The sequence below is a fragment of the Vidua macroura genome, chromosome 6 (assembly GCF_024509145.1).
Source record: "Vidua macroura isolate BioBank_ID:100142 chromosome 6, ASM2450914v1, whole genome shotgun sequence".
In the NCBI taxonomy this organism is placed as follows: domain Eukaryota; kingdom Metazoa; phylum Chordata; class Aves; order Passeriformes; family Viduidae; genus Vidua; species Vidua macroura.
The window spans coordinates 57,738,058-57,753,987 of record NC_071576.1 but is presented as its reverse complement, the minus strand read 5'-3'; the positions used below and the strand labels follow the sequence as shown (position 1 = coordinate 57,753,987).

Sequence of the window (15,930 nt, the reverse complement as noted above, 5' to 3'; positions counted from 1 at the left end):
GACAAAAGCTTCAAAATTATCTTTTAAAACGAAATACTTGTAGATATTAACTCACATGTCACAGGCAGAGTGGATGTGGGTGAAGATCTACAATCTCTGTATGCACAAGCCTTGTGCACCTACAAAATGAGTTAAAAAACCACAAACAAATTACCTATCCAGTTCACCAAATTCTGCTCATTCCCACACTAAGAGGAGACAATCTAAACAAAACAAAAACAAACAAAAAAAAAAAGAGAGAGAGGATGGAGTGCTTTTTAACATTTTGGTCTGTTATTATAATCTTACTGCTTAAAATAGTTAGGAAAAAAATTATACCCTGAGCTCAAATTTGTAGTCAGATACAGATCAGTGAATGCAGAGAACTTTCTTTTACCACTGTGTAGGCTTAGAGTACAATCTCCAGGAAATGGAGATCTGGGAGCTCTATTCCATAAAAGGGAAAAGTATTTAGAGGCCCTTGGCTTTCAGTGTGTTCTCTCTGCAACTTATTTTACCATAGTAGAGAAAGTTAAGTACAATCACTTAACTTCCCCTGGCTGAGTCATGGCTGAGTCTGTGGCAGCAAAGGCTCAGAGAAAGGTGCTTCACTCCATCTCCACTGATAGCTGGGCACCTGACCCCAAATGCTCTGTCATATCTCAGCAAGGGGACACAAAAAAGAGCAGAAATAACCAGATAAAGCATTTTATTAATATTTCTTGACCTCACGCTGCCTGCAGTCAAGTCTCATTTGTCAAAACAGGAGTTGCTTGCTCATGGATGCAGCAGCTGAACTGCACAATTCTGAGTGGCCTTTTGTAACTTTTTTCTTTGTTGCCCTGTAAAGTGGTTGTAAAATGTTACCAAATTAAAAAGGTACCTTTTCGCACTCCTTTTTGTATAGCTGTAAAAAATATATGGAATTCACGTCACATTTTGAATTAGGTTTTGCAGCTTTGAAGTACTTAAGACCCAATAAACGTCCTTCAAAGTCTGAGGAAAACAGTGTTTTTCTTATGTTTGTACCACAAAAGTGTTTTCAAAGACAAAGCATGATTATAGCATAAGATACACAGTTTGTTGGCATACTTAACCATCCCCTAAAATTTTAAAGACCCAAAACCACAACACAACAAAACAAATAAACCCCCCAAAAACAGATCCAGAATATCTTAATAGAAACACTTTCAAATTTTGCATTAGGACTCCAAGACCTTTGTATAATAGGAAAATTCACTGGGAAAAGGAAAAAGAATCCCACAACTGAAGCTGACTCATGTACATTCTTGCCCTTTGTGACAAAAGGTCCTACATGGAAACTGGAAGACATTTTCTTTATTGTCTGCAACACAGGAAAAATATTGACTAGTAGTTTCCTATTGCATCTCATTCTTATGACAAAAGAGTGGTTTTTCATGTTAAATACTCAAGTTTGCAAGATATTAAGATCCTGCTTCAGCCAATTTACCAAACCACAGAGTCATAGCCCCAGGACAAAAATAAGGCACCTCTGTGATAACCTTGATGATCTGAGTTCCTCCTACACTAACATCCATGCAACTGCTCAAGGTAAAACCTGGAAGACAAAGTGGTATTTCTGTTTTTAGGATACAGAACAATTCCACTGGGGCATGCAGTGTACATGCAACCACTGTGTGAATTCAAAAAATCTGTTTTCATTCTGAGATTCATTAATGAGCGACTTAAATTATACTTCTTAACAATCAGAATACTTCCAGGTTGCAACCTCAGAGACAAGGGATAAATGTGAATAATTCTCTCACAAAAATATTTTAAAGGAAGAAACTAGAGAAAGCTGAAGGAAAATACAATTTCTAAAAAACTTCCCTCAAACTCAGTGGTTACAGACTTCTTTGGAACTACAAGCTACACACGTAGGACTTGATTTACAGAGCAGCAGGACAGGAAAGAATCTCCTTTTCTGCTTCCTGTTTTCCTCATAGCTCAGAACACATAAAACTGGATGGTTTTCAATAATCTGCTTGAATGAGAGAAAGGAAAAGTTAGGTCAGGAAGAAAGTAAAATGTTTTGATGCATGTCCAACCTGACATGCATCCTGGGAGAATTTCTCCAGTAATGGGTAGTTATGACACTGTTGAGACTGAAAAACAAAAGGTTTGGGGGTGACAGGTGATGCTGCTCTACTATCAACAAGACCAACCCCTACAACAAGGCACTTGGTTTGATTATGTATCAAAAATTGACATCAGAGTTTAAGGAAATCTGAAAACTAATTACAAAAGAGTTTAGTGGAAAATTTAATCTGTGAGTTCTGTACTTAACTCCCAGAGGACCCATTCTGGTCCCAGCTTTAGCTTTTCCTTGATACATGAAGAGAAACAGCTATTGGACCTATTTCACTCACAGACAATCATTTTAACATAGCTAAATGAAAATTCAATAGTTACTAAAAGATCATAATTGTGTTCAAAAATAGCACTTTCTGTAAAATGTCATCTTCATTTGTTTTAGCAATGTTTTTACAGTTTCTGTTTTGTTAGCAGTCAGTGTTTAGATTTACTTCTCTTGCAGCAAAGCATCTGAAGGAGTGGCTTACAATGACTTTTTTTGTCTTGCAAGAATTCTAGGCTGAATTTTATGCTGCAGACAATCAGCAAACAGATGAAGAATGTACATATTTTAGAAACACTGAGGAGCAGTATTTCACTAGCTTTTAAACTAGTAGACACAGATTTTTTTTTTTTTTAAAGGTATTTCTTTTAAGGTAAGCCTATTTTAGACAGCCTAAAAATTTCCCAATTCCAATGTTTTTGGGGTTTTTTTTAGGGACAAGTAGAAGCTAATGTTGCAATAATCAAATTTTTATAAATTACTCTGGTTTGGATACAATTTTTTTTTTTCAGGGATTTTTTTTTTATCTAGCACTAAATAAAACTTAAGAAAATGAGGTTATAAGCAGCACAACCTCTCTAAAACAAATGGTTTTAAGAACTGTATACAAGTTCAGAAAAAAAACCCCATGTTCTGGCTCACCTGTACTTTTTATTCATTCTGGGGCTTTTCTTTGAACAAATACCCTTGAGACAGACCTCCAAAATGGTGATCTTATCTGGTTAAGTCTGTACCTAAGATACTGGACTCAGCTCTCTTATGAGAAGGATGTTTTACTGAGCTCTTTTTGTTTTTTTATCACTCGGCTTTCAGTTGGAAAAGAAAGAAGACAACAAAAAGCACTGCTCAGTAAAGTGGCCTCTAGGAAACCAGTTTAGATTAACTTTGGAGTACTTTAAAATAAAATTTTAGAAATATATATATATATAGTGAAAAAGACAGTACATGTGATATTAAGGAAAAAATGAATCCCTGATTTATTCAGTATTATGAAGAAATTAAAGGATTCAGCCAACAGCAGCAAATCTGATGATCAGAAGACTGTCAGATCTCAAGGCATAGTTGCTATATTTCTTAACTTGCAGATTATTTTGTGTAGACTTTAAGAAATGCAGTTAAAAGGAAGAATGTGAATATAGAGTGGGAGGATATTTGGCATGGAGAATAAGGATTTCTAAGCATATAAGAATAAGGAACAGCATATAAGAAAGTGTGAAGATAAGAGCTAGAGAACAGTACACTTGGTGTCATTCAGGAGGGCAGTTCAAAAAAATCTAGAGTTAGGAAGTACCTGGAAAAAAGTCTATTATAACAAAAAGGCAGTGAACTTAAAACAGGATAAAAAAAAAAAAAAGTTGAAATGATACGTGAGTAAAAAATGTCCTCCTCTTAGACAACTTACTATTTAAAAGTAAAATTGTTTAAGAGGCAGTGCCAGGCTCGTTGTGTGGTGCTGAAGGACCCCTCTGAAGCAGGACCTGTGCACTGAGGAATCTCCCAACAGAAATTGCACCATTCAAAATACCAGGAGATAATAATACCACCCAACATGCTTTTGCTAAATGAGCATCATGTTCTCAGTCACACAGAGTCACTTGGGTTTCTTTCTTCTACTCCTTCTCACAGATTTGGAGAAACCTGGATATGTTTCTGCTGTCTGGACTGCATGTATTATACATCACATTCTAGTTACACATTTATTTTTGTCTAGGGTGTAGGCAGAGCTGGAAGTTTGAGATTATATTTTCTCAAATTGCCATTTGACTGTGTTCTTAGTCAATGTAAAAAGAGAACAAATACTTTTGCATGGAGGAGAGACAGTTAAGATTAGGGGGGGGAAAAATCAGTGTTCCTTGGTGTCAATTCATCCTTTTTAAAGAAAAACCTTAAGGTTTCTATATGAAGTAAAATGATTGAAAGCAATTTCTACATAGAAACATTCTATAAATTATTCTACTTTACAGGGCAGCAGGATATCAACTTTGCATAATTTGGAAAAACCGACTACCAAAGGCCTGACTTAGAAACATAAATAAGTTGAAGGCAATTAGGGCAGAACATTATTGCTTAGTGACCCAGGAGTCTTGTTGCTAGTCAAGCAAAAAATTTTTCCAAATGAAGAAATTGAATTCTTTCTTTCCCAATCACAAAGGGTAATCGCAGAGGGCAAATTTTGTTGAACAAACCAACAATAAATTGTCGCCTTTGGGATCTAGAATGCAACTGTGGGCTTTCAAGCAGGGAGATTATACTTGGCTTTCCATCTTGCATGGATAAATGGCAAAGCAGCAAAATAAGCATTTTATTCCCATTTTATCCTTCCTGGACACCATGAGATTGACATTTGCTTACTTTAGTGATGCATGGACACCTATTTTTGCATTGCAAAAATGAACACATGCCAAAAGAGCATGAACGTGTTTCACTTCCTTTTTATGAGAAAAGAATGATGGCTCTTAGTCCACTGAATGTTTTTTCAAATATTGCTGTGCACCAGGACAGGAATTTCTTCACTATCAACTTATTTGAATAAACAGCAATTGTGTGGATTTTGACTACTTACTTTTTTTCTACAGACCTGGTAGTTCACTCATCCAGGCTGCAACATCCGAGCTTGGATCTAGGGATGTTGTATATGAGGTCACAAGAATTGTTGCTTTTGCTAGAAACAGTCCAATTTTATTCCTAGAGTACACATGAAATCTGCAGGTCTAGCTGTCTGTGAAAAAGCAAAGCTCATCATGTCACCTCTTCCTTCCTGCCAGCGTACGATACAGAAGCGTGAAAAAGCAGTAACATTTTGTAATGCCACCTTTTAAGCTTTTTTTTTCCTAGAAACAGACATAATTTTAAAGCCAGCAGCAACACTAATTTCTCTCATCAACATCTAGCTCTAAAAACAGGTATAACAGCAGCAGCAACAACAAAAACAACAACAATAGATTAATAATACAAAGGATGATTGTTCAATTTTAGTATTCTCCAAAGAGGTGGGGTGAGGAAGTCCTCAGTGTCTCATTCAGGTGTGATATAAATGCAAAATTGGAGCCAAAACCTCTCTCTTTCTCAAAAGATCTATTAATGCAATACAAGATTCTGCAAACACACTTTGTAGAAGGTCTTTTGCCTGTATTGCTGAATCATTTACAGATTTCTGTGTGCTGTGTTATTCCTTGCCTACTGACTGTATGCTTCTGGAACATTATAAATACCCTGACAAGAACCCTTCAGATGTAGTCACACAGTGTTATTTTCACAGTATGAAATTCTTACAGTAAGCATTCCCAAACTGATGCAGTTCTTCATTTAAATTTAATTTTTAGAAGGCATGATAGGAAGAGGCAGCATATTTACAGCACAATTCAACTTATGTTCTATGTAAAAGCAGACTTTCAGTAGCTTGGATGAAGCCTGATCTTGGCTGGGTTTTGTTTGTTTGGTTGTTTTTGTTTTTTTTTTTAACTGGTATTTAAAAGCCAAGACCCACAATATTCAGAGACAGAAAGATCACCTTGTTACTGATGCATTTAGCAAAGATATTCTATGTGCATTTTACTGGCCAAATTAGCAATGAATTGGATTGGATGACCCTCCAATGAGGCACATGCTGAATCAGCAACAAATTCCTCAAAGTCCCTCTTTTGCTAATTGGGCTAGTTGAGGCAGTTACTAATTTCAAGGTGAAACCAACAATGCATATTTGATTTAATAATTTGAGGTCTGTGAGGGTGTTGCATTAGACAGGATGATGTGGTAATTAAGATGGAGGTGAAATAAATACTCTAAAATTCACACATCATACAGAAACAAGCTGTTAGCACAGAGACTGTTCCATCAGGCATGCTCATGACATGGCTGTTCTTATATCTCACACAATAAAATATTCATTTTCATTCTTTAAAAGGTTATTTTATAATACAGGCATAGCACTGAGTTAAACTTCAGTCATAAATAACATCTGGTGAACTTTGTGAGATGAACCCTTTTGCAAGCAGCCTTTACATAGTACATAAATTGAATTCCGCTGTAAATAGGCTGCCTATTTCTATCACACCTTCTAAAAAATAAATTTAAATGAAAAAGTATATCATTTTGGGAATGCTTGCTCTAAGAACTTCATAATGTGAAAATAACACTGTGTCCAAACTCCCAGTGCAAACAAAGCCTTGAAATGAAAAGACTGAGGACAGTTGAGTTCTGACTGAAATTTTTAGTAGAGCAGTGCATCATATTACCATTACAACTGACTGACTACACAGATGCTTTATCTGATTTCTGGAAAGTGATTTTCTGCCTACTGTCCCTGGTTTGAAAATACCACTATCCCAAGAGGATACTCAATCTCAGGTATCACTCGTAAGCCTCTCTCAGGTAATCTCTGGCTGCATCTCTGACTTGAGAAATGTCACGGTTCTCTCCTGCTCAGATCCCCAAATCTGAACTATATGTGGTCAGAAGGAGACTTGCCAGTGGCTGCAATCAAGAACTCATGGCCAAAATTATAGTGTAAATAATTTGCCCTTTTTTGTCCTTATGTGAAATCCAGATGCAGAAACTTCAGGAAAATTCAACCTGAGCTCTTTATTTTAATGTAGGGGAAAGGGAGAAAGCACACTGCTTCATCACTTCAGAAAGAACAGATTTGCTGACTTGCAGAAAGGATGGTCTGAAAATGAAAGCAAGCAGTTGTTTGTGAGAAGAGAAGCAAGTCCCCATTTCCTGTGCTCTCGAAGTTCTGCACGCCATCGGAATCCTAAATGAGGGACAAGGGATTATTGCTAGTACCTAAAAAACCCAAACAAAACAACCCAAACCAGCTCCAGAGCTGCCTTTCCACTACATCATACAAAGTCTCTACCCACAGAATCTCAAGATTGGGAACACATGGTAATGCTAAAAAGCAAAAAATTGCTAAAAGCAATTCAACCTTTTATTTTTCAAGTATCCTTAAAGGTAAAGTGAATGTTCTCTTACACCATCCACTTCAAAAGCACCTCAGTCATTCTATTTGTCTTCCAGGTATTAACACTGAGGACCTAAATGAGAATTTAACCATCTACTTGTAGTGTCCTCGCTTTAAGGAAACACTGATGTATTCTGCATATGGACAGTCAGCATTTCCAAATATGCAACATCAAAGCTAACCTTTGATGATTCAAGTGAATGAAGTACAGAATTCCTCTTACTTTTAAACTCTTCTCAGCAGAAAGAAAATGAGGTCTATTTTGGCTACTTGTTAAAATTCTCGATTCAGGATCTTTACAATTTGCACTCTAATTGGAAAATTATCCTTATTGGCTCGCACCACCTAGAAAGCATGGTAAGAAATATAGCTTCTCATTTTCTTTTAGAAGGCTACCAGATACCACACTCTGAGAACACATAGTTTGCTAACCTTATTTCTGCCATTTTCAATTATTGTTTTTCAAAACCTACGACTAAGAAAGTTATAATAAAAATCAAAACTATCAGAACAAGAAAGGAATTTTTTTGCATTGACTGGCACATACTGTACCAAAACCCCACATTTTTCTGGGTAATAAGAGAGTTCAGAAAAAAGCTTTGAGGAAAACAACGGCTCTGCTCTTCTGGAATAGCACAAGCCAAATGTAGCAAAATGTTCCTCATGTCCTTTGTCAAAATCTTTCCCTGATAAAATTATTTAGCCAACACCATTCCATTCCTGATTATATCCAGGAGCTGATCCAAAAAATAATGTACCAGCTTTATGCACAATCTCATCTCATCAACATCTAAAAAAACCCCACACTCATTTGGTATGGTTTTATCAGTGTTGTGCACAGGAAGGTCCTAGAAAAAAGATGAGCTTAAACCAGAGAACTACTTCTGCAGGGAAAGAGAATTCTTCACTTTGGGGGCTATATTTCATATGCTAGTTTTGACATTTTAACCTCAAAACCTAAAATGAAAATAGGGGATGTGAGAAGGACATAAAAGCAACAGAGTTACTCACATTCTAGGAAGCTTTAAAAAAACTCCAGGACATGCCATGGGTCAAGATTTCCCACAGAAATATCAGACCTAGTGCAATTGTCTGGTTTTTTTGGGGGGCACTCCATATCTGCAGTAAGAGCAGTGAGTAATTGCATTTCAGTTCCTCAGTTCACAACCAGCAGTTCAGCTCTGGTGCAAATGACTGAGTTTGTACAACACCTCCTGTTCCATTGCAGCTGCTGACAGTTTGGTATCTCCTGGGAGAGGAGCACGGAGACAAAGTGGGAAAGGAGCAGCAATCATAGCTTGATACTGAGCTAAATTGACTCAAATACATATTTCTTAGTCCTGTTTCATTGCACTTTATCAGCGATGCTAGAACTCAGTATTGCTTTTGTCATCACTCTACTAAGAAATTGGCATGTTGCTAATTTTACAGCTTTATATATGATGAGTCAAAATGGCATTCTGTATTTGCCTACTTATAAACAATTTGTATACAGTAAGTATGTAGACACAAACATTAAGATTTATTACTTTACCTTTCTTTTCTTTCTTTATGTCAAATAAAGTAAACAAATTTGCATTAAAGTAATGGAATCCATTATTTAAAGTTTAAAACACTTGTAGAGAATTATGGAATGAAAAAGATTCAGTGATTCTAATATATTAGGAAATAAAAAAAATACAAAACCAGGTAAATTATTTAGAAAATATCTCTTAAAAGAAGATATAGGAACTCATTGTAATTTTAACAATACCATAAGACTAATAAGATAAGACTAATCGTAATAGAAGAAATGCTGAAATACCAATGCATCAAAAGTTTTATTGTCAAGCAAAGTTTTGGGGGTTTCGAGTGTCTCTGGACAACATTCTGGCAAATGCCAAGAAAAAAAAGCTGTGCATTATCACCTGATGTAATGGAAGGCATATAAAAAGCCTTAAAGAGACTGAGATAAAGGCACACAGTGAAGGATGCTCATTCATTCCAAACATTTCCTTCAATGTTTTGATGTTGACCCTGAGCTGCTTTGTTATTCTGCTCAAACAAAACAAACTTCTGATTTGAGGACTGATTGCTTTATAATTTTATTATCATTTAAGACTTTCATCCTAGTTCCTAACTTTTAGATAATAACTGTCCTAGATAAGAAATTAATGTAATATTTTATTACTAAATAGATCCAGATACAAGAATAGTAAATACAGGACTGTCCAGCAGTCTAATTTTTGCTATTTTATTAAATTCCTCTACAGAAATCAACAAGCATTTTAATACAGGCAACATGTATTTTTCAAGGTGAGGTTTTGACAAAATTTTTTATCAAGCATCTTAAGGAAACTCCCTGCTCCCTGTCCTGCTCCCACAGGACAAAAGACAAATACCTCCTGTAACTGAAGGAAGAAAATAAAGGACAGAAGTTGTTCTGTGTGCTGCATATGAGTACTGAGGTGTTCAACATGGTCCTGAAGAATCTAGAAAAGTGGGTCTGTACAGATTATTAAAGATGAGATGGGAAAATCAGAGCTAAAGACAGCCAAGGTAGTTTATGCAATATTGAGCACCTGAATAATAAAATGTCAGATGAAAAAGGCAAATTGATACACACAACCAAAAAAAAAACCAAAAAAAAAACACCACCAAAACACTTAGTTAAATAAAAGCCTATCATTACATTTTGCAAGTCAGAAAAGAGCTCAGAGTAATTTTGAACAGCTTTCTGAAAATAGCATTCAGCAGCAACCAAAAAGGCAAAAATGTTAAGAATTAATAGGAAAGAGCTAGAAACAGCATAGAATATGAGACCAAATCTTTAAAATTGTTCTAGTCACATCTCAAAAAACAAACAAAAAACCCCAAACAAAACAAGCACACACACCCCCAGAAAGAACAACAACTAACCCCCAACAACATGAAAAGAAATGGTTCATGGAAGAAAGACTGGTCCTTGCAAATGGTTTCCATGCAAAGAAGGACACTTCTGTATAGAAACAGGTTAGAAAGTGATGAGTACACTGAAGAGGGTGGCCTAATAATTGTTTTCCCTCAATTCCTCACAGTACATATGCATAAGAATGCCAAAAGCAGTTACTAGGCAATTGTTTGAGTAGAAAAGAAGTTCCTTCACAACAGTATACAAATAAATAATTGTATTTGTTACCACAGGAAGTTGAAAAATAATTGGAGCACATAAGTCAGTTCAAACAGAGATCAGATGCATGTAGAGGAGCTACATCCATCTGATCTCTGTTTGAACTGACTTATGGAGTACAATAGTAATTCTATACAGCCCCTGGACCTGGAAAGGCCTGAGCTGCAGATGTTGAAAACACTGAGTGTTAAAGAAGGGTTCAACTTTTGGAGTAGCATGAGCATGATCCCTATGTGGGATGAGATGAATGGTTTGCAAGACCTGGATGTGCAGCCCTTATGTTCACTGGTGGAAGCAGCTTCAATTTCTGAAAGAAACTGATTGTGAGAAAGTAAACAAAGGAAAAGTGCCTTTTTGTTCACCATGTGCAATTGGCAGTGCTGAAGAAATGGATGGACAGAACAACAGGCAGAAGAAAGCAATGGGAGAAAAGGATTTTTTCTTACATTTTTCTAGTTAATACAAACAGTACATGCTAAGACCACAGCCAGGACTAAGACCCAGGATGATACTGTGCTGGATTCCTAAGCAGCTTCCATGAAGAAGTAAACATATCTCAGCCTGAAAAATGTCTGGCATCTCCCTGCTTTGTCACGTTTTAGAGTCTTGCAGATGAGCAATCTTTGGATGTTTTTAAGAGGCTATTTGGGTGGCAGGTCACTGAAAGTGTTTTCAGTTCTTTAAGATGCATCATAGAGAAATAATTGAATTTCACAGGAGAAATGAGAGTAAATCAGCACTTTCCAGACTTTGCAGTCTTACACACAGAGGCACATTTGCTTGCACACACACTAAAGGATATTCCTAATTTTATGGCTCTGAAGAAAATCCCGTTTGTCTTCAATTCCTTTTAATAGAAGACACAGGTGCAAATCAACATAGAAACTACCAGAAAATCAAGAAGCTGAGACTGGCATGAAGGTTTACATAGCTCTTGATTACAAAGTATTATTGCTGTTCTCCATATTTTTCTTATTTATTATCACTGAATCCCAGAACAGCCCAGGTCAGAAGGGACCTTGAAAGATTGACCTGCCCAACCCTTTGTGGGAAAGAGAGCCTGAACAAGACAATTGAGCATTCTCTCTAACTGTGTCTTGAAAACCTCCAGCAACAGGGACACTACCACATCTCTGGGGAGGTTGTTCCAGTGAATGATTGCTCTCACTGCAAAAATGTGTCTTTTTTTTTTTTGAGATAACACCTCTCCCTGTCACATATATTCAGCTGTACAATGCTACCTACACTCCTGGTCCAAAAGCCTCACATGTGGCTGAGCCAGAAAAAACGTGAGAATAATCTCAGTTCAAATCAATGGTGTAAACTGGGGATATGTCTTAAGATGCTCTTGCACTCCCACTGGTTTTCACTTACAGAATACACAGCAGTAGGAATAAATCCATTTTCTGGGATAGAGGCTTGAAATACTTTTTCTTTTCCTCTAATATTTCTTACTAGTTCAGCTAGTATAAACATCAGGTTTTAGTAGGCAAAGAAATGTAAAAAACAAAAATATAAGACTGGTCTACGATACAGTAGATGGTCTTCCCCCTTGAGATATCAAAAACTTGAAAAAGGCCACATGACTTCACAACTCTAGAAGTTATTTCACACTCTAAGTATTATTTCCCTTGTGTACTAGTAAACTCAATCCATAACAAATTCCACAATAAGGTTGCTTTAACAACAGAGTTAATGTACATCATACTAAGTTTTCATTCATTATGGCTAGATATTCCATCATAGATGCACTAGATCAAAACAAACTACATCTAATTCTTGTCTAGAAAATTTTGTGAGAAACCTACTTTTTTCCACAAAGCACAATCAAAGCTTCCACTCACTACAGAAAGAAACAAACTTCCAGTCAAAGCTTCCACTCTCTACTTTGAAGAGACAAACTGTACATTTTGTTTGCCTCTAAACCTGCAGGTTTTCCCTGTGCTGTTGTGCTGCAACATGATTATGCCTTCAGCCTTGGCAGGTCACACCTTGCCCTCCCGTTGTATGGCTTGCAGGAGAGGACTAAGCAGTGAAAGCTTCCTAATAACAAATCCTGGGAGTACAGGTAAGTAAAGGAACATGACAAACAGTTCTTCCAACACCCAAATGCCAAATTGTTACCTTGGCATCCCTCTTTCCCTTGAAGCTCTCAAGCTCAGTTTTGCCTCAGGCATTGTGATTTGATAACCATTATGAAACTTTATCTAGTTTGCTTGTGTGTCTTTATCAATTCAGTTGAACTGAACACCACCTTTGCATTAGTCCTCTTAGAGTTATTAGAGTTGATATAAAGAAATCAAAACTTGATAAGCTGAGGAAGCAATTGTTGTCTTGCAGACAATGCAGATATCTGTTTTTACTTGTCAGCTGAAATTGCTGTTTTCATTCAAAGATTCACCAGCTGTGATATGGCTGGATATAGTTGCTAAATGCTGATCTAAGATCTCTTTCAAGTGTTCCTACCAAAACCAGTAAGACCAAAGTTGATGTTCTCTGTGGGGAAGGATCAAGAGAAGAAGAGCCTAGACCCATTTCATTCTGTTTATCATGTTCACTACCGTATTATTAATGATACCACTCACTTTCAACATATTGAGAGGCATGAGAATATGCAGAAAGGAACCTCTCATGAGGGCTCACTTTAGCCTAAGGCCATTTGTCTCCTGAAATTTTCTGTCAGTTTGGTTTGGTTGGTTTGTTTTTGGTTTTTTGGTTTTTTTTTTTCCTTGTTTTTGAATCAACTTAATCTCCTGTCCTAAAATAAGGAATTTAATTTAGGCTCTCAGAATTGCATTCTGCAGGAACCTTTCACTTATCAGATGACTACAGGGAAGCCCAGGGAGACAAACTTTGTTAGGTTAAAATCAATCTTTTTTATATAATGGCCTTTCCTGAAGGGACTGACTTCAGATTACCAAAAAATTTTCTTGGGGCAGTGGAAGGAATAGCAAGCTAAAGAGAGACATTTTTTTATCTTTCTCTTAATTATATTGGCTAAGAAATTAAGTTCTTAAGAATTGAAATCTTAATTCTCTTTAATAATGTTCTCTTCTATCCAAATCCTAGGCTGCAGTAATTAGGAAATCATCTTCCCAATATTTTTTCTCACAGATCAAAAGAAATAAGAGAGAATTAGAAAGGCAGAACTTAGAACTAGAGTTTCCAGGTTTTCTATAAACATTAAATGTATGTTCCAATCATCTTTTTTCACATCTTTCCTTCATTTCTTCTCTAAACCCAACAACTGACTACAAAAAAGTAACAATTGCCAAGCTAGCTTACACAAAATCTATGTCTATACCTATAGAAAAAAAATTAAATCTAAACTAATACCAATTATACTGTTTGATCTCTGCAAATAATATGATGTTGAATTGTGCTGAACATGTTTCTAAGGCATGTAAATATTTTTTCCAACACAAAAGTTTTTCCAAACTTTTTTTGTTGTTGTTAATGTTTCTTAGTTAGAACAATGTTTATTTGAATTTCCATGGCACTTAAAGACAACCTACAAATTGATCTTTTAAGTGTTCCTTCCAAGTGTTGTTTTTAACCTTGTTGAAAACAAAAAAAGTATATTTTTACAGACCAAAGAGGATAAAGTTACTAACTGAACATGCCATTTATGTAATTTTGTTAAAGGAAATATTTAAATTTAAAGTCAGAGCCAGCTATGATTTTTTTCTAAAATTCTCATTATCCAGTTAAATCAGAAATTATTTTCTGAAGAAACAATGGGATCCAGAAGATTAAAAAACAGGGCAACTACAGTATATACCATAACAATTTATTTGCCAGCCTGTGTGAATGGTACCACAATTTCTATCATACACAGAACAAATCCACTTCAATTCTAAATATGTGTTAAGTGTACTTTTGAACTGAGGTGAAGCAAAAAGCAAATTTGAATCCCAGAGCTTGTTTGAATTACAATCAGTACCTTAAGTGAACAAACTGCAGAGCTTCATGAATATTCAACTATAGAGTTACCAATTTCCCTAAATCATTGCTTTTGGCATGAAAAATTTCATTTTCTTCATTTTTTTTTTTAAGCAGGGTGCAGTAATGGAATTTTATTTAGTTTACTCATTAGGTTCATACTCTGTCTTAATTTGTATTTCCTCAACTACACCAACCCAAAAGTCAGGCAGTAATAAATCACACAACTTTTCTAGTCAGGTTACTCTGCAGACAGGCAGCAGTTACTTGTTCAGTTTACTCTCTCAAAGCTGCCCAGCTGCAGCCCTTACTGTGATGGGTTAATATTCCTGAGGAAGGTCTGAATATTAAAAACATGCTGAATAGTCTTTGCACTGGTACATTATTTAATCTTATTAACTGACGAGAACATTAAATTTCACCCACTTAAATCATTACTTCATAGCACAAATGCAGCAGAAAATAACTGAACCATGTGCTGAAGAAAGTGAGGGATACAACAGTTCAGTTCTGACCTCTTCAAGGGATTTGGTTCTTTACTGTATAATGACACAGTTTTCACTATGTCCTACAAATATCTTGGGAAAGGTGTTTTTGGGTTGGTTTTTTTTTTTTTTTTCACTTTAAGACCCTCAGAGCATTCAAAATACTGTGAATGTAATTCTTCAGCACTTTCCAACAACACTTGTCAATACAGCAAAGATTTACTACTGTGAAGAAGAAATGATCACTCCCCAATACACTTAAGTGAAACTGGCCACTGGTCTTGCTTCTTCACCTGAACTGTTTATCAGATGTTGGCACTGTGCAATAAATACTGCTTCAGACTAGGTCCAAATGATTAAATTCACTGTAGTAAAACTCATGATGTTACCTAAAAGTAGCTGTCTTGTTTCTTGCACTACTGAACTAAATCTCACTTTTGTCACATACCTAAAGCACATTGCACTCCCAGTTACCAAGAATGCACACTTACATTCTGAGTTTTATCAACATCCATCTAGGTGGAGCATTCAGTTCAGTGGAATAATGTTTGATAGTTATGGGAAAAAATATAGCTCTTTGAATATTAGTTAGGTAATCAAACAATGATTTTTATCTTCTAGAAACATTTCTTTATGGTTTCATATCTTCTCATCTATGACCCCATCCACAATTTTTACTGAAGAGTTTAATTTAAATTGTTTATAAAGCAGCATTTAATTTAAAAACTAGCAAATGGACAACATATATGTTGATCAAGGGAAAAAAATTGAAATATGTTAAAAATTGTCAAAATAACAACTGACCTGTGCAACTCTCCTGTGTAAAGGGCTCCTTACTCACTGCACTGAATGAGACCGACAAATGAGAAATCAACTGTTTCAAATAACAGAAGTAAAACAAAGTACAAGCAAAAAGCTTATTACCTATCAGAGGAATTTAAAGTCTGGAATTCTCATGGTCAGCATGAGTGCCCTGCAGCACAGGTGAAGAAAGGATAATGAATATTCAGCAGGCTGATGGCTGGAATGCTGCAGG

At 36.0% G+C, this 15,930-nt stretch overlaps 1 protein-coding gene across 2 annotated transcripts in view; it reads right to left on the bottom strand.

The window, feature by feature from the left end:
• The window catches only part of IRAG1 (inositol 1,4,5-triphosphate receptor associated 1), a 50,161-nt gene extending 34,231 nt beyond the window's left edge, over positions 1 to 15,930 (bottom strand). For both annotated transcript variants that reach the window (XM_053980069.1, XM_053980071.1), the window contains exon 1: positions 15,819 to 15,930. The gene's annotated coding sequence lies outside the window, so the exon portion shown is untranslated. The remainder of the gene's footprint in view (positions 1 to 15,818) is intronic.